Source organism: Pelobates fuscus, chromosome 9 (genome assembly GCF_036172605.1).
Source record: "Pelobates fuscus isolate aPelFus1 chromosome 9, aPelFus1.pri, whole genome shotgun sequence".
Lineage (NCBI taxonomy): Eukaryota > Metazoa > Chordata > Amphibia > Anura > Pelobatidae > Pelobates > Pelobates fuscus.
Window position 1 is genome coordinate 145,431,668 of NC_086325.1, and position 24,908 is coordinate 145,456,575.

Below are 24,908 nucleotides of genomic sequence, written 5' to 3' on the forward strand. Positions count from 1 at the left end.
TACATAGTGTTACCCGCACGCTGATGACTTGCCTCCTGGCTTTGTGCCCAAAACTGTATATCATAACAATCAGGCTGGAGTCTCCACCGCCATAACCCAATAGATAGATAAATAGTTCAATATTTTGGTCTCTGTCCCACCATACTCACCAGGAGTGTGCTCTGTGTCCTCCTTGTTTGTTGCTTTCATTACCACCATTTCCTGTTAGCGTGAAATTACATCAAGCACGCAAAACACACGGTACAGCATTCTCCGTGGATTGTGCTACATCCTACATAACAGAATATAAACACTAGAACTTTAGAAAGTCGATGGAATGAATCTTGTTTCTGCTTTGTAAGTGGTTCCCATGTTAATAAACTAGACTGTTTGCATAGATCTAATTCCTCTAACCCTGAAACCTTTGAAAAGCGTGAAAATATAACTTATTTAATCAGGATTTTGCAAGATTTTTTTGTCAAGTATAAATTGGATAGAGTATTTTTGTGCCCAGATACTTTTCTTTTTGCCTACAATCGATAAGGGAGTGGTGGTCGCCCCAGTCTGTGTGGCACCATAGCATTGATCCCTCGATTGGTGATTGCCTTTTCTTTTCTAAAATTTCTAGAAAGTTACTTTACAGACTTAGGGAACGCTCACTGCTTGTCCTCTCCCAGCTTGGCCCCACAATGATATCTGTTTGCTCTATATAATTTCAGATAGCTACCATCCCCCTGTTTGCCTTTATTGACTAAGGAATCTCTTGGTCAGTGGCCCACCATTGTTCTTAGATATGGTCCTTAGAAATTGCCATTTTCCTTTGATTCCAAGCCCTGAACCCCAAACTAAGCTAATGTTCAATTACATGAATCACTATACAACACTATTTTTAAAAAAATGTTTTTACACTTAATGAATCGTTTTTAAATTGCAGCGGTCTCCCTACTAAGTGCAATACTTTCACTTTGCAAGATGGAAAGGTAATGCTGCAGTTCTGTAAAAGGAAATCGCTTATCTGTACATCTGGCTCTGAGCAGTATTGCCCTGTCAACGCCATGATTCTATATAACCAATTCCTCTAGTCCGTTATATCATTTTAAATTGAGTTTTAACCGCTGAAAAAGAAATTATATTTTTCAGGATTTTCAGTGTAACAGGTTTTATGGTGGCAGCCCTCCTACGCAATATTGTTATTATTAATTTAAGAAAGTACTCATTGATAACTGATTTAATAGGGTACTCAACCAATAATTTAATATGGTACTCACTGCCTAAAATGACCTAGAGCTATATTAAATTATATTACTATATTATATTAGAAGTATTAAACTATAACCATTTTTGGAACCCAGAACACGGAGCGTATCCCCTCCTCTATTGCACTGGACATACAAAGTCGTCCTTATAAACTGGGTTGCAATGATTTGCAGAGAACACACTATCAATCAATCAACACCAGGTTAGACGAAATTGACATGGAAGGGACGGATGTCTAACCTTTCCTAAATTGTTTAAAGGGACAATTCAGACCCCTAAATCACTCTAGCTTGCTGAACTGCTGTATGTGTGATAACCTCTTTGATGTAATTATACAAAAAGTACAGATTTCAATAGAAATTTAGAATTTTAGAAAATAACCATTATACACACCATTGATTTAAAGCATATAACCAGCACTGTTAGTTCCTGGTAGTTTAGCACGGTGTGTCTAACCTCAATAGGCAGCAATTGCTCAGAGATTCTGCTTTGCAAAGACTTCTCATTGAGCTGCATTGGGAAGTCTGTGATTGGACAGCCAAAGAAAGCCGGGGCGGGGTTAGAAGGGGAGGGCTTGCAAAGGCTGCAGACAAGAGAACTGCAGCTTTAGCAAGCTGTTTTTAGATATATCCCCAATGAAAAAAATGCATAGATAATAGTTAAAAACATGCAAGTTTTAATTTGGGAATATATCTTCTAAACAGTGGTTTTTATTTTGCGTTATTTTTTTTTTTTATATTGGGCAGTGGAGTGTCCTTTTAACAATAAAATGGGTAGATATGGTAGTTATTTTGCTCACTGATGCTTTTATTTGAAATGACAGATGTAGAAAAATCATATTATAAACGGACTGTATAAATTGCAGCATCAATTGGACTACTTTCACTGAGACTGACTCAACCTATATTACTCTTCATTTTAATTGATTCATTTGTTGTGTTCACATTTTTAAACAAACATGAACATTTCTATTTGCTTGTTTTTGCCTCTTTTTTCCTCTCCTTGTTTTTTATTATTTAATATTGACTAGAGTGTGAAAATGTGCACATATAGGTGGAGGTCTCTAGGCACAAGATCACCTGCTCAAAAATGTAAGGTGTTATATTCTCCAAATGATCAAACACAAATCTGGAGGTGAATGTCGGGAAAAGAATTTGGACATGTTCCTAGTACAGTATATCAAATTTCCAAACCCATAAAATTTCACAACTCACCAGATAGAATCTTGCTGCCCTTATTACAAAATTCACTGGTTTTTAATAGGATGTTATCAGCGCATGCTTCAGCAGTTCAACGACCACATTAATATAACTGGGGAAATTGCATTCTAATATAATTCCATTAAAACGCAATTTATTTGTATAATATCTAAGTGCACTTACATGCAGATAGGAAAGTCAGAATTTAGAACATAAAGCCCCATATCATCACCATTTCACGGAGTAACCATTGAGTAACCTTCTTTTCCTTCCCCCAGGTGTTCCATCAGGACATGACTTCATAAGGGACTATCTAACCCGTAGAGAAGGATTAATATCTTACAGGGCTCTAGGCAGGTTTCCAGTTTGGGGCTCCCAATTCATTTTTCACAGGGATGGTAAATGACGCCAAGAGCAACTCCATCGTTTTGGAACCCCTGTCTGACCCGGGGCTCTAGGCAGCTGCTCAAGGTCACCTTATAGTTAATCCTGTTCTGCTAACCTGTTTTTTTCGGTTTCCGAAAGCTGTTCCACTCATCCAGGTCTGACGCATGATTTCGAGTTTCCAATAGCTTCAAGAAGGATAAAAATCGAGCTTCCAAGAAGAATCCTACCAGCTAACAATCTATCTTAGTTCTTAGTTATAACTACATAACACACAACGAATATACATTTAGAATAACAATCTGTGTAATAATTAATATTCACATTTATACACTACCAGGTTAGTTAACACCCTGACGAAGTCACGTACTGACAATAAGGGTATAGTTGAATATCGTTTGGAATTAAACCTAAAATGTAACAACAAATCAGGTCAAAACTGCCAAACTGGGACAAAATCAATAATATGAGAAATGTTTCATCACAGATATTGTGGCGTACAAATTTAGAAAGTCACAAACAACTGTTTAGAGCAGGGGTAGGTAACCTTCGGTATTCCAGATATTGTGGACTACATTTCCCATCATACTCTTGCAGCCATAATGCTGGAAAGACACCTTGGGGTGTAGTTCACAACATCTGGAATGTCGAAGGCTGCCTAGCCCTGGTTTAGAGAATAAACCCCTAAGGTGTACAGATACAACCCCGTTTCCCCATGTGAGTGTAGTATTACATTGGTTCTGAGAGTTCATTGGAATGGATCTAGGCAAGATTACAGAACGCCAACAACGGCGGTTGTGAAAGCCATTTAATCCTGTGGTGAGAATGATGAAAGATCTTGTCCTCTTAACGCACGCAAAATATTTTACACTGCTATTGACTATTAGCATTTTGAAAAGCACTTTAAATAATTGTTATATTCTGCATTCTGGAAAGGAAAATATATTTAACTCTTATTGCCATAAGTAACCTACTGTGTCAAAAATTATAGCAATAAGCACTGGCAAGCCTTCCAGGTGCTGGCTGGGGGGCAATATATAGAAATATATTAGAAAAGAAAAATTCAATCAAGAATGTCATAAAGCCATAAAAGAGGTTAAACTGGAACCTAACGACAATGAGCCAATAATTTGCTTGGGTTAAATAGCAATGTTACAGATTATTGTTGCTGTTTAACAGTTGCCAGAGGCTGTGTGAGCGGAGGAAGCAAGTGTTGGGATTGTGTGATGTGTTTTCCAGCCCCTCTGTGATACACCCACCCCTCCTCCCCTTCCACCCTCACAGAACACTTAGAGCACTTCTAACAGAGCTGCACTGCTGTCAAACACACAACTAAACCATCTCTGCCTGCTGTCTGACACTCACAGCCTGCACATTGCTCGCTTGGTGGATATAGAACATCTGGTTGCGTACCATAGCTTAGCAAGGGTTTAAAGACTTGTCACACACTTTGGATCTATAGGAAAGTCCACAGATGCCGGGATAGAGGGAATATCCCTGACAGATTCGCTCCGCAAGGTAATTCTGGATGTGTTTGTCAACACAGACAACCTAAATTCTTTATGTCAGAGCTTTTAAACCTGTATTGCATATAGCTCGTCCGCACGCTTCTTGTGACAAAATCAGGGGATCAATCAATTCTTTTTTTAGATGTTAATAGTGTTTGGTATAAAACATTTGGCGTTAGGTGCTCTTTTTGACATTCGAGGTAATTGATCGGTGCGATCTGTGTCTATTGGCACTCTGTTGGAAAAATGTTGGGAAACATAGTGTTTGATTGCATGCCCCAAATTTGGGATTTTGATTGCTTCGCTAAGGATGGGTATTGGAAGACGGAATTGGCTATAGATAAAAAGGAAGGCTTTTATTAGTAATACAAGACAATGTATTTTTTTAAATTTAAATAAACAACCAATATTGATGGGAAAAAGGGGTGTGAAAGGTAAGAAGAAAAAGCAGCTTTTAAATCTCGGTTAGATTTTTGGCATTCTCATCACTAAATATAATTTTTAGTGACAGTAATTAAAAGCAGCAGTTTTTGGAGAGATATGTTGTCAATTGTGATTAGCCCACTGTGATCAAGAGAGATATATGCGTAGGAAGTTACATAAGGAGTTTTGTTTTAACGTGCAATTCTGGAGCAAAATTATAGCAATCACCAGTGAAACTACCGACTGCTGCACTTTTAGAAATTTGCTCCAGAATTGCTAACATAACCCCACAAATGGTTATCTCAGAATACTGCATCCTTATCCTAAGTCAAATATTAGAAGAAAAAAAAAGTTGTGTTTCAACTGGCAAAGGAAAGGGTTTGCGGAGAGTATAACGCCTGCATAAATTTAGATGTAGAGCTATAACTAAATACTTCATTCACAAAAACCTTATGTGCACAATGTGCTGCACACGCACACAGACACACACGCACACAGACACACACGCACACACACAGACATAGATCACAGGTATTTAATAGAAATCATTTGTTTTAATGTGTTTATAAGTATACTCTCACAAGCATGTATTTTTTCTCTTTTTGGATTGAGAAGATTAAGGACACTAGTCATTTTTAAAAACTCATGTATAAAAATGTAAAAAATATTTTCACATTGCCAAAAAGTATTAGAGCAAAAAAAATTACAAAATCACAATGTATTGCTTGACCATGTATATCCATAAATTATTATTAGCGTTATTATTATTAATATTATTATCATATATTTTTTTGTTGTTGAAAAAAATTCTACAAAAATTATATTTCAGCTCCATGCATTTTAAAGTCTTTCTACATTTGGTGGTTTATTTCACGGGAAGTACATTGCAAGCTTTCACGTTGGTTTCCCAATTAATTAATTATTATTATTAATTTTTGGAGTTAAATTTGCATGTTCCAAGGAAACAACAGTTGCCATTGGACTCTCACACTGTGATCACTCACCTATTTCTGTAGGTATCCAACCTGAGAGACTGTGATAAGCTCTGTATAAAATGTCAGATGTCCATGTTTGTCTGAGATTCTAATAACGTCTGTGTTCTGTCGGACTGGATGTGAACGTGCTTCCTGGTAATTTGTGAAATTCATTCACCCCGAGTGTGAAAATAATTTGTTAGGAATGATCAGGAACCAGAAAGACCTGCTATGATTAATTGATTATTGAAGAACAAGGGTCAGTTGCCTTGTAAAAAAAAATGTAGAAAATAGCCATTAAGAACAAGTTGACACATTTATTGTGAACAAGTCGTGGAAAAACTAATTCCATAGACGTAAATGTAAAATTCTCAAAAATAATTTGAATTACACTTTGAGTCCACTTTAAATTCGATTTGTGAATTAAATTATTTTTTTCTTTTTAAAGCAACCTTGACAAGTCTACATTGAAATATCTTAAACCTGATTTATAAATGAAATTATATATCCTGTTTCGGACCCAGTGTCAAACCTGGAGATAGGAAACCTCTACTCTCAATTGTGCTAATTTGCAATAGCATCATCTGCCGGACCCTGTCCAAGAGGGCCGAACATCATGCCCATCAATAACTCATGTATTAGCAATGCCTCCCAATGATAAATGAGCATACCATAGTACAAGTGTATTGGCAAGGGGGGTTTAAAAAATACTTTGGCATGCTCTTTTGCAAGAACTTCCAGCTCGGCTTTTTTCGTAATTGTATTTTCGTGCCAGTTTACTCATGTGTTTGGCTCCTATTTCACTTTATTTGCACCTGTCAGACTTATCAGTATATTTTATCTGTTGGTAATATAACTGTTGTATTAATAATTTTCATATGTTTATCCTATGCAAAATACCGGTACATGCCGAAATTGGGCAATTACTGAGTCGAGTTGGCAGCTGCCACTTTAATTTCTGTTTAAAATGTATCACAGTTGATGTCCTGGAGTATTTGCTACACTGACACAAAAACAAGTCCCTTGGAAGCATTGTGCTGTCAGAGAATTCCCTATTTATCGAAGGTTCCAACACTACCAATTAGATTATTATTTTTTTTAGAAATATAAATATATATATATATATATATAAATACCAGCATTCAAACCTGGGGGTCTTGGTTGCAAAGCAGCGACATTACTACTGCACTAACCAATCGACGAATTATATACACAAATATTGTGACGTCCTTTTATTTCAAACATGGACACATCAGTCTGTGTTTGAACTGATGACATTTTAACTAAATGACAATTGAGATCACGTAGGGGGCAGCCATGACAGGGTTCCTTTTCCCAAACCATTTGTATTGGCAAAATGTAAAGATGCAAAAAAAAACTCAGTCCTCCGGCAGCCCCATCAGCTGTGGAACTTTTTAGCCTCTCGGTGAACCATTATTATTGCATCACAAGTTATGTCACAATAGAGAGAGAGAGATATAGATAGATAGAAAGATAGATAGATAGATAGATGACTTCCAGTAATATAATAGATGACATTGGTAAAATGGCTTAGCAACAGAGATACTGACCCTAATTCGATTTAAGAGAATTACCTTGAAATTAAATAGAATACAAATAAAAACAGTTTGAAATAACCCGTTTTTATGAATTTTGTTTACTAGAAATTGCTAAGTGATAGATCTGCTTTATATAAGTGAACTCTGGTGTCAAGTCAAGATTTTAAGATTAGCAAGATATTTACCTAACCGTGGGCTTGAAAATGTGAATTTTCAAGCACTCTGACAACAATGATGTCATCGCTCTCCTTTAAAGCTTAAAGGAACACTATAGTCACCTAAATTACTTTAGCTAAATAAAGCAGTTTTAGTGTATAGATCATTCCCCTGCAATCTCACTGCTTAATTCACTGTCATTTAGGAGTTAAATCACTTTGTTTCTGTTTATGCAGCCCTAGCCACACCTCCCCTGGCTATGATTGACAGAGCCTGCATGAAAAAAAAACTGGTTTCACTTTCAAACAGATGTAATTTACCTTAAATAATTGTATCTCAATCTCTAAATTGAACTTTAATCACATACAGGACGCTCTTGCAGGGTCTAGCAAGCTATTAACATAGCAGGTCATAAGAGAATCTTAATTAAACAGAACTTGCAATAAAGAAAGCCTAAATAGGGCTCTCTTTACAGGAAGTGTTTATGGAAGGCTGTGCAAGTCACATGCAGGGAGGTGTGACTAGGGTTCATAAACAAAGGGATTTAACTCCTAAATGGCAGAGGATTAAGCAGTGAGGCTGCAGGGGCATGTTCTATACACCAAAACTGCTTCATTAAGCTAAAGTTGTTCAGGTGACTATAGTGTCCCTTTAACATGGATTAAGAAACCTGCTTAATGCTGTCCAGTATGTCAATAAAAACACAGTGCATCTTCGCTCACCTACCCCCCACTCCCCATCTCCCCAGGGCCGGATTAAGAGCCCAGTGGGCCTGGAGCTGACAATTATGATGGGCCTAATTACGGAATCTTATCGACCAAAAACACTAAAACAGTCATACCTCCCAAGCATCATGTATCTGATGGAGATGGTGCTGGAGGGAAACTCAAAGGATGCAGCTAAAAGAAAACACATACTCTATGCTAATCTCCCTCTAGTTTATGCGTTCATCTTATAAGTAAATCCATACCCCCTAACAGCAGTGTCCAGTGAAGCAGGAAATCAATGGGCGCGGTAAAAGGGTGTGCCACTGGCGCGAATCACGTGACCAGACCTGCCAAAAGGGGTGAACATGCCCAGAAAGGGGGCATGTTTGTCCAAAGAATTGGAAGGTCAGCCTGGCATGAATGCATGTCAGGCTGCCCGCCAATCCTGCAGACTGTCCAACTAAGGGCATACTATGCAGGCAGCACCATGAGCTTGACATAAATGTGTCTAATCATGCGCTCACTCCATGCTTTCTAAGGACTGTACCCTAGCACTCGCTGGTCCACTAGTCTGCTTACCTTCTTACTAGCAGGCAGAAGTTCCTGGTATATAGTCTGAGACAGAGAAAAGGTGAATGTAGAATAAAGGGGACATGCCACAGTGTTAGAGAGACCAACGTCTGCATTACCTAAACTAATTTTATTGTCAGCCAGTCCACACAAGTTTTGTTCCCATACATCCCTCTCAAGCTTCCAAACATAAAGGGACACTATAGTCACCAGAACAACTACAGCTTATTGTATTTGTTCTGGTAAGTAGAATCATTCCATTCAAGCTTTTTGCAGTAAACACTGTCTTTTCAGAGAAAATAACTCCACTGGCCGCTCCTTAGATGACTGCTAGAGGTGCTTCCTGGGGCAGTACTGCCTAGTGTGCAGCACTGCCATTCAGTGTGTCCACCCTCTGCATGCAGACACTGAACTTTCCTCATAGAGATGCATTGATTCAATTTATCTTTATGAGGAGATGCTGATTGGCCAGGGCTATATTGGACTTGTGCTAGCTCTGCCCCTGATCTGCCTAGTTGACAGCCTCAGCCAATCCTATTGGGGAAGTATTGTAATTTGCTCAGCCCACCATTTCTGATGATGTCAGCAGACAGTCTGTTCACAGACAGAGCCAGCAGCTGCAGACTTGAATACAAGTAATATTTTATTATATTTAGGAAGGCAAGAAGAGGCCAGGGTGGTGGTTTTAACATAATTGTGTTCCTGACCCTATAGTGCTCCTTTAAGCAAGAGTATGTGAAGAGTAGTTAAGGTTACCACCTTTCTTGGAAAAATAATACCAGCCTTAATCATTTGTACAATTAATTAGTATAGTTAAGCGTGACATCACATGATGTAAATCACAAGGAGTGACATCAGAGAAAATTCTGTAAAATCACCAACAAACTACTCACAGTTTTATTCTGCTGTATAGATGGATTGCTCCCAGTGTCTCCCTGTCTCTCAGTCTCGCAAGTCACCCAGTGTCTCAGTGTCCCTATGTATCACAGTGTCAGTGTCCCCATGTCGCCCAGTCCCCTAGTTTCCCAGTGTCTGTATCCCCATTTCTCCCAATGTCTCAGTGTGTCCCCATGTCACTAGGATAATGGGGACACAGTGAGACCCGGGGACACTGAGAGAACCGGGGAAACTGGGAGACATGGGGACACTGGGAGACAGGGGGACACAGAGACATTTAGAGAAACTGGGAGAAATGGGGACACAGACACTTGGGACACAGACATTGGTAGACATGGGGACACTGAAACATTTGGGGACACTAAGACACTAGGCACGCAGAGATATGGAAACACAGACACTGGGAGACTAGGAGACACTGGGAGACTAGGGGACACTGGCTGGAAGACAGACACTTGGGGACACTGGAAGACATGGGGACAGTTGGGACATAGACATGGGGACACTGGGACATATAGGGACACTGGGAGACATGGGGACACTAGGCACACTGAGACACTAGGAACACAGACACTGGGAGACATGGGGACACTGAAACATTCGGGGACACTAAGACACTAGGGACACAGAGACATGGGAACACAGACACTGGGAGACTAGGGGACACTGGGAGACTAGGGAACACTGGGGACACTGGCTGGGAGACAGGCACTTGGGGACACTGGGAGACATGAGGACAGTTGGGACATAGACATGGGGACACTGGGACATATAGGGACATTGGGAGACATGGGGACACTAGGCACACTGAGACACTAGGAACAGACACTGGGAGACATGGGGACACTGAAACATTTGGGGACACTAAGACACTAGGGACACAGAGACATGGGAACACATACTGGGAGACTAGGGGACACTGGCTCGGTGACAGACACTTGGGGACAGTTGTGGACATAGACATGAGGACACTGGGACATATGGGGTCACTAGGTACACTGAGAGACATGGGACACAGACACTGGGAGACTTGAGGACACACACTAGGGACACTGGCTGGAGGACATGGGGACACTGGAAGACATGGGGACATAGTGTCTCCGTGTCCCAATGTCTCAGTGTCTCCCAATGTCCCTATGTCTTACAGCATCCCCATGTGTCTCAGCATCCCCATGTGTCTCAGCATCCCCATGTGTCCCAGTGTCCCCTAGTGTCTCAGTGTCCCCATGTTTTCCAATGTCCCCAAGTGTCTGTGTTCCCAGGTCTCCCAGTGTCTGTGTCCTAGTGTCTCAGTGTCCTCTGGTGTCTGTGTCACCATGTGTCCCCTAGTGTCCCCATATGTCCCCTAGTGTGTCAGTGTCCCCATGTTTTCCAGTGTCCCCAAGTGTCTCAGTGTTCCCAGGTCTGCCAGTGTCTGTGTCCCCTAGTGTGTGTCCCTGTGTCCCCTAGTGTCTCAGTGTCCCCACATGTCCCCTAGTGTCTCAGTGTCCCCATGTGTCCCTGCTGCCTTTCCCCCCTCTCTCACTTACCTGAGCTGTAGAGCTGCTGTCTGGACTCTGTGCTGTGTTGCTGCTCCCCCACGGATCAATGAGTAGTAGAGAGAGGCAGGGATATGCTGTAACTTCCTATCCCAGCCTCTCTCCACACACAGTGACCCCTACTGGCCGGTGCTGGTATTGCAGAGTAATCTATTTATTTTCTCATTTACTCTGAGAAAAATACATGCATTTGTATTGCTGGTATTACTGCAATACCGGCACAGCCAGGCAACCTCAAATACCGGCTGTGCCAGTAAAATACCAGTCAGGTGGCAAACCTAAGAGTAGTTTGTGTGTGTGTGTGTGTGTAAAAAAAAAAAAAAAAATTTTTTTTTTTTTTTTTTAAATGGGCCTATTCCATGGGCCTGGGCCTGGAGCTGCAGCTCCATCAGCCCCTATGTTAATCCGGCCCTGCATCTCCCCACAACATTGTTACAGAACATTGGGCACAACATTGTTCCAGAAACATATCTCCGACCATTCCAAACAGACAAAGAGGGACACTTTCATTTTAGGGAGACTTACTAATAGCAATTAAAGCAACTAAAATTGCCATTTAGAACAAGAACAATGTATCTTATTTACACAGACTGATTTCTAAACACATTTATTGTAGTTTAAAGACATATTACTGGGAGTATTATTGCTGTGGAACTCTGTTATACACTCAGACACACCAACAATATGGAGTACTTAGAAAAGATGGACATTAGGATAGAAAAGAGGGACAGTGGAATTTAAACTAAAAATAAGGACTGTCCGTCCTAAATAGGGACACTTGGGAGGTATGCCGGAAGTGTTAATGGGTAAACAAAGTTATTCTTAGATTGTGAGCTCATTTGAGCAGGACCCTATTTACCTCTAGTTTCTGTCAACACTACTTTGTATGTCAATACTTGTTTTTATATCCACATGTATAATTGTAAAGTGCTGCAAAATATGTTGGCATTATATAAATGTTAATAGAAATAATAATAATAAATGCAACATGCTTTTTTTGTTTGTTTTTTACATTTTACAGCTCTGAAGCATGTTTGTAAACATGCGTTAGTTTGTGTGCACTTATGAGATATATCATTAGGTACAATTCTATAGATATCCTGTATACATAGGAGTATTTTTTAACATGTGATTATTTTGCTGTGTAAATAACCATAAGAGGTTTATACATAAAATAGGAGATTCTGAAGACTTGACAAGAGACAAGGAAATTGCAAATTTTAGACTGAAACAATCAAACTGGAAAAATGGATGAGTTGGAGAATTTTTCAGATTTGGTTATCTGTGTCTGAATTTTCCAATCCCATTGTCAGCTCTCCAAAATTCACTTGTCGGTTCATAAATCCCATAGTATTATAATGAGAAGCAACGGTTTCCTTTTTTTTTTTTTCAGTAAGATACAATCTTTTGATCAGATGGCACATGAACAGGAAATAAGGCATTAAAAATAAACTTATTTTGAATATCACAGCTGCAATGCAGGAAGCACTTTGAACCTTTGCCATGGCCCCCGCTGCTGTTGTTTGGGGTACACTTTCATGCCGCGTGTACAGTTACACATATGTCAAGCGTTTAGAAGTGATAATATGCTGGTGTTACTCAAGAGCACCTGTAATCAGGGCCAGATTAAAAGCCCATACAGGGCCGCCATCAGGGGGTGACAACCATAACGGTTGTCACGGGCCCGGCAGCCCTGGGGGGCCCGGCCGCCCGGGCCCCACGTGGTGGGGCCCTTCGGTTGGCCCACACACCTAGGGCCACCCGATGGGCCCCCTCCTTCAGGGGCCCGGTCAGCGCTGTGGCCATGATATAGCGCGACCGGGCCCCTTTAAAAAATAAAAAAGCAGCCACAAGTGCTGCTGGGAGGAAGTGGTTACTTCCTCCCAGCTCACTCCGCGCGCGAGGAGCGCGCGCGCGCAAGTGAAGAGGGAGCCGCGCCGACTCCCATCATCCCCAGCCAGCCACCCTCCTGCAAAGAAAAGGTAAGAGACAGGAGGGTGGCTGGGAAATGAGCACTGTGTGTGTGTGTCTGTATGCATGTATGTCTGTCTGTGTATGTCTATGTATGTATGTATGTCTGTGTGTGTATGCATGTATGTATGTATGTCTATGTATGTGTCTGTCTGGATGTATGTCTGTCTGGATGTCTGTGTATGTATTTGTATGCATGTCTGTATGTAGGTATGTCTGTCTGGATGCATGCATGCATGTATGTATGTCTATGTATGTCTGTCTGTCTGACTGCATGCATGTATGTCTGTGTGTGTGTGTGTATGTATGTCTGCATGCATGTCTGTATGCATGCATGCATGTCTATGGATGTGTATATATATATGTCTGTATGCCAGTATGAATGTATGTCTGCATATCATTATGAACGTATGTCTGTGTGTATGTGTGTATGGATGTCTGTATGCATGTATGTCTGTCAGTAGGTCTGTATATATGCATGTATGTCTGTCTGTATGTATGTGTATGTCTGTATGCCTGTCTGTATGTATGTATATGTATGTCTGGATGCATGCATGTATGTATGTCTGTCTGTCTTACTGCATGCATGTATGTGTATGTCTGTATGTATGTCTATGTATGTATATATGTATGGATGTATGTCGGTGTCTGTATGTATGTATGTATGTGTCTTTATGTCCTCATGCATGTGTGTCTGTATGTATGTTAGTATGTGTCTGTCTTTTACTATGTATGCGTATGTGTGTCAGTATGTATGCCTATATGCGTGTATGTCTGTTTCAGTATGTGTGTCTGTTAGTATGTATCTGTGTCCTTTTGTATCAGTGTGTGTGTTTGTGTCTGTATGTGTATTTGGAGGCGGGCCCCTGGGGGCCCAGACCCTGAGCTGAGTTAGGGGCCCCAAAATTTCTGGTGGCAGCCCTGAGCCCATAGGCCTGGTGCTGACAGTTATGAGGGGCCTAATTACAGAATCTTATCGACCAAAAACACTAAAACAGTCATACCTCTTAAGCGTTATGTATCTGGTGGAGATGTTGCCGGAGGGAAACTCATAGGATGCAGCTATAAGAAAATCCAGATTCTCTTAAAATATACTAATCTCTCTGTAATTCATGCTCTCATCTTTCAAGTAAATCCATACCCCCTAACAGCAGTGTCCAGGGAAGCAGGAAGTCAATGGGCTGTGTAAAAGGGTGGGCCACTGACGCGGATCATGTAACCAGAACTCCAGAAAGGGACGAACATGCCCAAAAAGGAGGCGTGTTTGCCAAAAGAATTGGAAGGCTAGCCGGGCATGAATGCATGTCAGGCTGCTTGCCAATTGTGCATGCTGGCCAACAGCATCCTGAGCTTGGCATAAATGTGTCTAAGGATACGCTTGTTCCATGCTTTCTCAGGACTGTCCCCTAGCACTCACATGTCACTTGTCTCCTTACCTTCTTACTAGCCGGCAGAAGCTTCTGGTATACAGTCTGAGACAGAGAAAAGGTGGATGTAGTGAATGTAGCAGAAAGGGAACATTCCACAGTGTTTGAGAGACCAAAGTCAGCATTACCTTAACTAATTTCATTTCAGCTACTCCACGCAAGTTTTGTTTCCATATATCCCTCTTAAGTTTCCATACTTAAGCAAGAGTATGTGAAGAGTAGTTAGGGTTGCCACCTTTCTTGGAAAAAAATACAGGCCTTACTAATTTGCATAACTATTTATGTATGCGTGACATAGCATGATGTAAATCACAAGGAGTGACATAAGAGAAAATTCTGTAAAATCACCAAAACACTACTTACAGTTTGATTCTGCTGTATAGATGGATTGCTCCCAGTGTCCCCATGTCTCCCAATGTCCAAATGTCGCCCAGTGTCCCCTAGTGTCTGTGTGTTCCCATGTCTCCCAGTGTCCCCATGTCACTAGGGGACACTGTGAGGCATAGGAAAACACAGACACTTGGGGACACTGGGAGATTTGGGGACACTGGAGGACACTGAGACTATTTATCACAGTGTCACTATGTATCACAGTGTCTCAGTTCCCCCTTTGTCTCCCAGTGTCCCTGTGTCTCTGTGTACCCTTGTTGCCCAGTGTCCCCATGTCGCCCAGTGTCCCCTAGTGTCTGTGTCCCCATGTCTGTGTCCCCATGTCACTAGGGGACACTGAGAGACATGGGGACACTGAGAAAATTGGGGACAGTGGGAGACATGGGCACACTGGGAGACATGGGGACACTGGGAGAAATGGGGACAAAGACACTGGGAGACATGTAGACACTGGGAGACATGGAACACTGAGACACTAGGGACACTGGGAGACATAGGCACACATACACTAGGGACACTGGGAGACATGGGAACTCTGAGACACTAGGGACACTTAGACACTGGGAGACATGGAGAAACAGACACCAGGGGCACTGGCTGGGAGACATGGGGACACTGAGACACTTGGGGACATTGTGTCCCTAGTGTCTCAGTGTCCCCATGTCTGCCAGTGCCCCAAGTGTCTCAGTGCCCCCATGTGTCGGTGTCCCCATGTCTCAGTGTCCCCATGTGTCCCCATGTGTGTCTGTGTCCCCATGTCTCCAAGCATCCCCTAGTGTCTCAGTGTTCCCACGTCTCAGTGTCCCCTAGTGTCTCAGTGTCCCCATGTGTGTCTGTGTCCCCATGTCTCAGTGTCCCATGTATTTCTGTGTCCCCGTGTCTCCAAGTGTCTCAGCGTCCCCAGAGGTCTCCCTGTGTCTCAGTGTCCCCATTTCTCCCTGCAGCCTCTACTCCCATCCCTCACTTGCCTGAGCTGTAGGCTATCTTTGCAGGCTGGGAGCTGCTGTCTCGACTCTCTATGCTATGTAGCTGCTCCACCGCGGATCAGTGAGTAGAGAGATGCAGGTATATGCTGTAACTTCCTTTCCCTGCCTCTCTCCACACACACAGCGATCCCTGCTGGCTGCTGGCTGGTGCTGGTATTGCAGAGTAATCTCTGTTTATACTGAAAAAAATACTGGCATTTGTATTGCCGGTATTACTGCAATATCAGCACTGGCCAGGAAGCCTCACATAAATACCGGCCAGGTGGCAACCCTAAGAGTAGTGTGTCAAAATTATTATTTTAATGTTAATCTAGCCCTACCTGTAATGCACATACAATTTGATTTGGTGGTGTAGTATAGATAAAGTCAAATTCCTAGCAAATGTATTGATAATGCTTTGTTTTTAGTAGAAAAGTATTTTCACTTATATTTATAAGGCATGGACATAAATATAAGGCACACCATAACTAGAATACGGTCTGACCATGGCATTCGTGCCCACACCACAGCGCAAGGACCTATAATTAAAGGAACACTACAGTGTCAAGAATACAAATGTGTATTCCCCACACTATGGGTCTAAATAACCATTTCAGTTTTGGTCAAGTTGAGTTTAAGGAAGTGGGCAGCCATCCAGTTAGAATTAGCAGAGAGGCAGTCAGATACACTAGTCAAGAGGGACGGGGAGAGATCAGGAGAGGACCGATAGATTTGCGTGTCATCCGCATAGAAATGATATTGAAAGCCAAAGGAACTAATGAGTAATTGAATCAATCACACCATGGGGTTATCCCTTCCCTTTTACTTTCTATGAAAGCACTGGACATGCTGGAGGAAAGACGGCGCAAGATGAGGTTTTGGCTGCAAAGGGGACAGCTCAGAATAATGGAATGCAATGAGACGTTTGACCAGAAGGTCCAACATTGTGCTTTCTCACCCAGTGCTCTGGGTCAAAACCATCGCATTCACGCACGCACTAATCCACAATGTAGTCTCTAATTCCATAGCACCAATTTTATTTTTATTTTTTTATTCAGTGCATCCTGTTTTGACAACACATAACACAACAAGCCTATAGCATAACAAACAGTACTCACTAAGCTTTTAACTAGTATTTATTAAACAACTTTGTTCTCTTGAGTGCGTTAATCCCTAACTTGCATCTTACCTATTTTTGCACTAATTACATCTTAAAGTGCATCACAAACGCATCGGATTAAAAGTCCCCATTGATTGCTGTCTAATGTTACTTTTTTTGTTCTTGAGCCTTATCACCACCAAATGTATACATACAATTTTAGTATTATCAGATAACTGTGTAACTAGTCAGTGGAGTGCATTGAGTGCATGTCATGCTACGAGAACAGGCAAGAAAAATAATGTTTACTAGAACATGTGTACATCATAACTGATGGAGATTATCATTTCTTTTCTCCTATCCCAGCTGCTGGACTCTGCGGCCCCTTTAACACTCACTGAGTTTTTGGGTCTATGTTTCGGTTGTGTCATATTTTCTGGATTTGACGATGCCTGTTCTGCAGAGACTCTAGAATCTTTGACAGCCTGCCCAACCTTTTATAACAAGATAACCAATTGTGGCATTGTGCCATGCGTATGATGACGCAATTCATATGAATAATGGCACGTGGCTTAGTGGAATTTTTTTTAATATAAGTTTATTTAGATTTATTTGAGCGCATAAACTGGACATTGTGTACTCGGGCTCATATCACCTAATCTTGAATGATTTTCATTCTTGATGATCCTGTATGAGATAAGATATTCCAAACCAATCATATTTGTATTCTTAAAGCTATAGTGTTCCTTTAATAGAGATTTTTTAAAAAGTGTATCCCTCTGCATGCAGACACTGAACTTTCCTCATAGATATTCATTGATTCAATGTATCTCTATGAGGAGATGCTGATTGGCCAGGGCTGTGTTTGAATCATGATGGCTCTGCCCCTGATCTGCCTCTTTGTCAGTCTCAGCCAATCCTATGGGGAAGCATTGTGATTGGATCAGGCCACCACTTCTGCTGATGTCAGCAGACCACTTGTTTTTCTGAGTCTAACAGCATGCATAGCTACAGCTCCAGGCTTGAATACAGTAAGATTTTTACTATATTTATGGTGGCATGAGGGGCCCAGGGAGGGCTAGATGGTGGCTTTAACACTATAGGGTCAGGAATACATGTTTGTGTTTCTGACCCTATAGCAATCCTTTAAATATTTCAAGACAGCGCCAATCGAGGACATAGGGCAGGGACCAAGGATGGGTGTTAAATTAGAGTTGCATCCTGGAACCCTGAATATGGTGGCGGAATGTAAGTGCATAAACATCTCTTAAAACAATCAAAATATATTGTTTCTTTTCATGCTAAATTATACATCGATTTCTTAAAGAAATGCAACCAAATTAAGGTTTAAATGCTCTCTTTAAATATATCAGCATGATACAACAGTCCCTGTTTTGCTGTGCAAGGTGGGAAGGAATTATTCATTACGGATATGGACTCTGTAATCATTCATTATTGTTGGTGTGATATGTAATCGTAAAAATCATCCTAGAAGCGTCAGACTTATCTTTCAAGGAGAAATCGACCTGTATATAAATCCAGAAAATCTAAATGTTTCTGTTTGGGCGAAAATATACTATTTAAAAATATAGTTTTAATATATATATATATTTATTTATTTATATTTTTTTTCAAAAGGGATGAAAAAAAAATAATAATATTGCAGCTATTGCAGGGGCATAGCAAATTACCCCTAGCAAAAGAAACATTATCTCTGTGTTTACCAAAAAGGAGCACAAACAAAGTTATAGTGGGGAAAAATTGTCATTGAAATCCCTTCTACCTTAAAGGACCACTATAGTGCCAGGAAAACATACTCGTTTTCCTGGCACTATAGTGCCCTGAGGGTGCCACCAAGACAAGTACCCAAAATAAATTGTTAGTAGTAGCTTTAGTGCCTTCGCAATATATAGTGCAGTGCAAAAACAGGTGTGAGGAAGGCTGAACTTGATGGACGCAAGTCTCTTTTCAGCTATCTAACTATGTAACTATGTAACTATGCAATAAAAATCCAATTTAACACTGGGAATGCCTATTAAGGTGTTTACAGAATTGATTTCTATATATAATATACTATAATCAAAGAATGTGCCACCAAGATTTTTTTTTCACAGTTGATGAATTGTTCCTCAGGTTAATATAAATAGTAACAGCTTAACAACTGGAGTGACTATTGTCAAAAATTCAAATAGGCCAAAATAGACGTACTGGAAAAATTACCCAAGTCAGCTGTGGATCAAGTTTGATTACTTTGCCCTTAAATGTGAAATTCACTTTAAATTCAACGTGATTTTCCAACAATTCTCAGTTTAGTGAATAACCCTGCATGTAAATTACATATGTGTGTCTTTCAAAAGGGAAAATTAAATAATGGTATAAAGGAGCATAAAAAGGAATCTTTCGGATATGAACCAATCAGAGATGTAAGACGGGTGAAAGTACATCAAAGGCTGGTTCAAATGACAACTTTTCAAAAGGTGTTAACTTAAAGAGACAGCAAAAGTTAGTCACCAAAGAACTGCTCAATTCTCTGCCTTTTAGGAGTTAAATCACCTTGTTTATGCAGATGTAGTCACACCTCCCTGCATGTGACTTACCCATCCTTCCTAAGCACTTCCTGTAAAGAGTCATTTAATGTTTACACTTTTATTACTGGAAATTTTGTTTCATTTCGAATTTCTTCCCTCCTGTTTGTAATTAAAGTTCAATTTACAGAGCACGAGATAAAAACTTTTAAAGTAAGTTACATCTGATTGAAAATGAAACAATTTTTGTTTCATGCAAGCTGGAGGTGTGGCCAGAGGCATACCTGGAGCATGTAGCAACCGGGGCGGATCCTGTGTTTGGACCCCCCACTCCAAAATAAAATAAAAATTAAAAAAAATAGATTTTTTTTTTTACACGTTTTTTTCTTTTTCTTTTTTTTTTTTATGTATTGCACACATTTGTAAACTTTGTAAAACCCCTGTCAGTTCCTTCTACAAAACCCCTGTCCTGCCCCTCTCCTACAAACCCCTGCACCCCACACACCTAGTTACAGGTAGACAGTCACACACACAGTTACAGGCATACAGTCACACACACAGTTGCAGGCAGACAGTCACACAAACACAGTCACATGCAGACAGTCACACATACAGTCACAGTTACAGGCAGACAGTTACACACATAGTCAGTTACAAGCAGTCACCCACAGTTGCAGCCAGACAGTCACGCACACAGTTACAGGCAGACAGTCACACACACGGTCACAGGCAGACAGTCACACACACGGTTACAGGCAACATTACACAGTCACATGCAGACAGTCACACACACATAGTCACATGCAGACAGTCACACACACAGTTATAGCCAGACAGTTACACACACAGTCAGTTACAGGTATTCACACACAGTCATAGCCAGACAGTCAAGCACACAGTTACAGGCAGACAGTCGCATGTACAGTCACACACACACAGTTACAGGCAGCATCACACAATAACAGGCAGACAGTCACACACAGTCACAGGCAGACAGGTACACACAGTCACAGGTAGTCACACACACACAGTTACTGGCAGACACACACACACACACACACAGTTACAGGCAGGCAGACAGTCTCACACACACACAGTTACAGACATACCATTTTCACACACACACACACACACACACACACACACACACACACACACACACACAGTTACAGGCAGTAAGACAGTTTCACACACACACACACACACACACATAGCCACAGGCAGTCATACACACACACAGACACACACACACACACAGTTACAAGCAGGCAGACAGTCTCACACACACACACACACACACACACACAGTTACAGAAAGGCAGACAGTCACACACACACACAGTTACAGACAGGCAGACAGTCACACACACACACACACACACACAGTTACAGACAGGCAGACAGTCACACACGCACACACTCTTACTTACAGACAGTGGGCTGGAGGAGTGGTGGATTCACTGAAGTCCTTCTTGCTGCACCTCTATATGCAGTAGTAAGAGCAGCGGGTAAGGGCCGTGTTAAGCGCCGCCCCTGCTATCGGTTTGGCCCCGCCCCAAATTTTTATTAGCTCTACCCCCACTTTCCTTCCGTGCGGTCAGTTCAGCTGGTAATTGCTGGTTTCTGCGTGTGTGAGCTGTGCCGGCCACCCGGATATATTGTTGCAGTGTGTGCCATAAAACTGCCTACAGTAAATGTGTTAAACAGCTCTACCCTAGTGCAACTTAGATGTCATGAAGGTGTTGTGCATAATTAATTCATATAAATATATTATAGTTGATGTGTCATCAAAGTAATTTTGAAACTGTAAAATGGGTAACCAATGTCTCTTGTATGATAATATTTTGGACAATTTAGCTAACTATAGCTAATATAAAATATTCATATACAACTCTCTTCCCAAAAGTTGCTACATTTTCATTAAAAAAAGTCCTCTTTATATACAAGAATACACATATTTCATCCTTTTCTCTTATCGGAAATATTGCACAGAGAAGATGCCTACATGACTAATTAATGTACAAGTTTGCAATGTAGAAACAAACACAGCAACGCTTTAGCAAGCGATCACACTATTATTGCATGTGTAATATATAGAAGAATGCGAAGGACATTAACAGGGTAAAGGGCATCAGGATAAGATCTTCCAATAAATCTAATAGTTACGTGTACATTCACAGTAATCAGAGGTAGAGTGTAAGCCGGTTTGAAGCCACTTTTAGAGCTCTAAGCAGAAGATCTCTATGGCAATGGCAGTGACAGGTAACCTCGGTGATGTAGAAGTCTATAAACTATATTTCCCTTGATAACCAGGGAGCAAATGTACCTCATAAACATCTGTATCGCCAAGCTTAGATATCACGGCTAGCCCCTCTAGGTGTCTCTCTCTCAAGCACTGGTCTGTGTCTTTTGCCCCTTCCCCAGCCCCTCTGTGTCTCTTTGTGTCCACCCAGCCCCACTAGGTGTCTCTCTCCCAAGCCCTGGTCTGTGTCTTTTGCCCCTTCCCCAGCCCCTCTGTGTCTCTTTGTGTCCCTCTAGCCCCTCTAGGTGTCTCTCTCTCTCAAGCACTGGTCTGTGTCTTTTGCACCTTCCCCAGCCCCTCTGTGTCTCTTTGTGTCCACCCAGCCCCACTAGGTGTCTCTCTCCCAAGCCCTGGTCTGTGTCTTTTGCCCCTTCCCCAGCCCCTCTGTGTCTCTTTGTGTCCCTCTAGCCCCTCTAGGTGTCTCTCTCTCTCAAGCACTGGTCTGTGTCTTTTGCCCCTTCCCCAGCCCCTCTGTATCTCTTTGTGTCCACCCAGCCCCACTAGGTGTCTCTCTCCCAAGCCCTGGTCTGTGACTTTTGCCCCTCCCACAGCCCTTTTGTGCAGTGTTAATTTTGGCTGCAAATTTCAATTCGGTTTTAGTCATAGTCTTTTGAATAAAAAGCCATTTTAGTTTTAGTCGTATCATCTGAATTGTTATTGTTTCAGTCTAGTTTTAGTCGACTAAATCTCAAAGATTTTAGTCGACAAAATTAACACTGGTGTACGCCTAAGGATACATTCTGAATGTTGTATGTGGGAAACCAGTTAGTGTACACCTAAGGAACTAAGCGTTAGCAAAATATTTTTGCTACTGCTTGGAGTGTCCGGCCTTGTAAAAGAATCGAACTGTTTAACCTCTTATAATACCAGCTATGCAGGATTGTTGGCTTTGACGGAGTTACATGACATTTGTTTTAATATAATTAAGTAATGGATGGCTTGTCAGTTCTAATGCTGTGTTCAAGGAGAGGTGTGAACTACCAGACGATTCGCTTGCAGATTAAAGCGCACTCGTCTTGACAAACATGACAAACAGGGCCTTTTACTAATGTGTTAATTGACAGGAACTGACTAGGTAATTTCAAACGATAGCCCAAAATAGATGAGCTTTAAAAATAGCCGACCTGGAGAAATCTTCCAATTTGACTGCTTTGGCCTTTATTGCCTCATGAATTCTCCAGAATAACCTTTTATTCTAAAAACTAACCTTTTTATTATCACTTAATAGGGTATGATGTTTCATTGGTTTTTTTATTTAATATTTTTATTGTGCATATTGATAATAACATGTAAGCTTGTGGTGCTCCATCAGCAGTCCTCGAGTGCTTTTCCTTATATAACAGTAGGAGCAGTACAAAAAACGTGCAAATTTTTAATTAAACAAGTAGATTCAAGGAGCATATGTATCATGGTGCGTAGTGTTACAGGCTAAAGATGCATGCATGTAAGGTTGCTTTGTGAATGTTTGAGTTCCATGTTTGGTCTAGAACAGGCTTCCCCAAACTCCGGCCCTCCAGATGTTGCTGAACTAGGGGGTAGCGTGCGATCAGGAGGCAGAGTTCAGGTGAGTCCTCCCCAAAGCCCCGGGCCCTCTTGAAGGCCTGCATCCGCGGGCCATGAACTAGGAACTAGAGTTCTTTTCTTGCGAGGGGCAATGAATCCCGGTGGGGAGCCGCCATCTGTGGCGCTGGATCCTCTATGCCGGTGGCCGATGCTCCTGTAGGGAAAGCATTGGATTGGCTGAAATTGAGGCGGGGGACAAACACTAGCTTTAACAATCAGCACCTCCTCATAGAGACGCATTGAAACAATGCCTCTCTTGGAGGAAAATGTTGCATCTCCATGCAGAGTGTAGAGACGCTGAATGTCAGTGCTGCCAACTGTGCAGCACTGCCCCAGAAAGCACCTCCAGTGGACCTCTGAGGAGTGACCACTGGAGGTGTCCCTAGGTGGCAATGTAAACACTGCCTTTCCTCTGAAAAGGCAGTGTTTGCATTAAAATGCTTGAAGGTAATAATTATACTCACTAGAACAACTACATTAAGCTGTAGTTGTTCTGGTGACTATAGTGTCCCTTTGAACACCTACCTAATGATGTCATCCACAAGTAGAGTGTATGATAGAACTTGGTTTGGGAACTGATAGCACAGTTCTCTTTACTTTTATTACAAAGTTCTATAGTGCTAGGCAGCACTTAGAGAGATCTGCGATTGGGAGAGGGATGGTGTGGATAGGGGCTGGGCTAGTGGCTTGGCGTGCCTTTAATTCAATTAACATCAATGCCAACGTGTCTGTCCGCAAAAGGATTGTGTCATCTCAAGGCACATGCATGCCAGAATGACAACATGCTACACATAGCTGTAGAGCTCACATATGGGCTAAAATATCATCCAATACAACTTAAGTACAGCATAAATGTGTTAACATTCGATCAAGAATTGATCGTTTCATAGACATGTTACTATATAGAGCGAGGTGTACTGTAACGCTATTTGTTTATCCAATAACAAAAAACTTCAGTCCATAGGCTGTCACGCATTATGCAATATTTGTACAACTGTCTGTAAGCCAAGTGTTATTATATCTCTGTTGTATTAGTGTCCATAGGAATTGGTGTCTCGTATCCTGTCTGTGGAATAAACTAAAAATAAAGATAAAAAAAAAAAAAAAATCTGAGCTAACAATGCACGTTGCCCCATTACTCCTGGAGTAGAACCATTGTGTCAGGTGATTAGAATTCAGAAGGAAGGTTTCCATGTCGTGTGTTGTACTCTATTCTATACTCTATAGAGTGCATCATGTATTTTTTGCTGACCCTTGTATTCATCTGGCTCAGCACCTTGGGAAAGCTATTCCACTGAAGACCAGGTCTCAAATATTAATCACTGTTGCCGTAATGTGTGTGCAATGATTCCATTAGAATCTCCACATGACATTCATTGTAAGGTCCATGGGGCAATGAGTCAATCTGTTCTTCAGCTGCTCGTCAATGAGTTATGTGATTTTAGTACTGTAAGTGTATAGTAGTATTGTGTTAAATTTTAACCGACCAAGCTGGACCAGAAACATATTGTAATA

General features: G+C 41.3%; 1 protein-coding gene across 2 annotated transcripts in view; it reads left to right on the plus strand.

The window, feature by feature from the left end:
- The first annotated feature begins 4,118 nt into the window (after positions 1–4,118).
- AVPR2 (arginine vasopressin receptor 2) overlaps positions 4,119–24,908 on the plus strand; it is a 131,163-nt gene continuing 110,373 nt past the window's right edge. The window contains exon 1 of one of the 2 annotated variants that reach the window (XM_063431454.1): positions 4,119–4,337. The gene's annotated coding sequence lies outside the window, so the exon portion shown is untranslated. Of the gene's footprint in view, positions 4,338–5,258; positions 5,282–24,908 lie in introns of those variants that run through there. The other variant, XM_063431456.1, reaches the window with a different exon arrangement.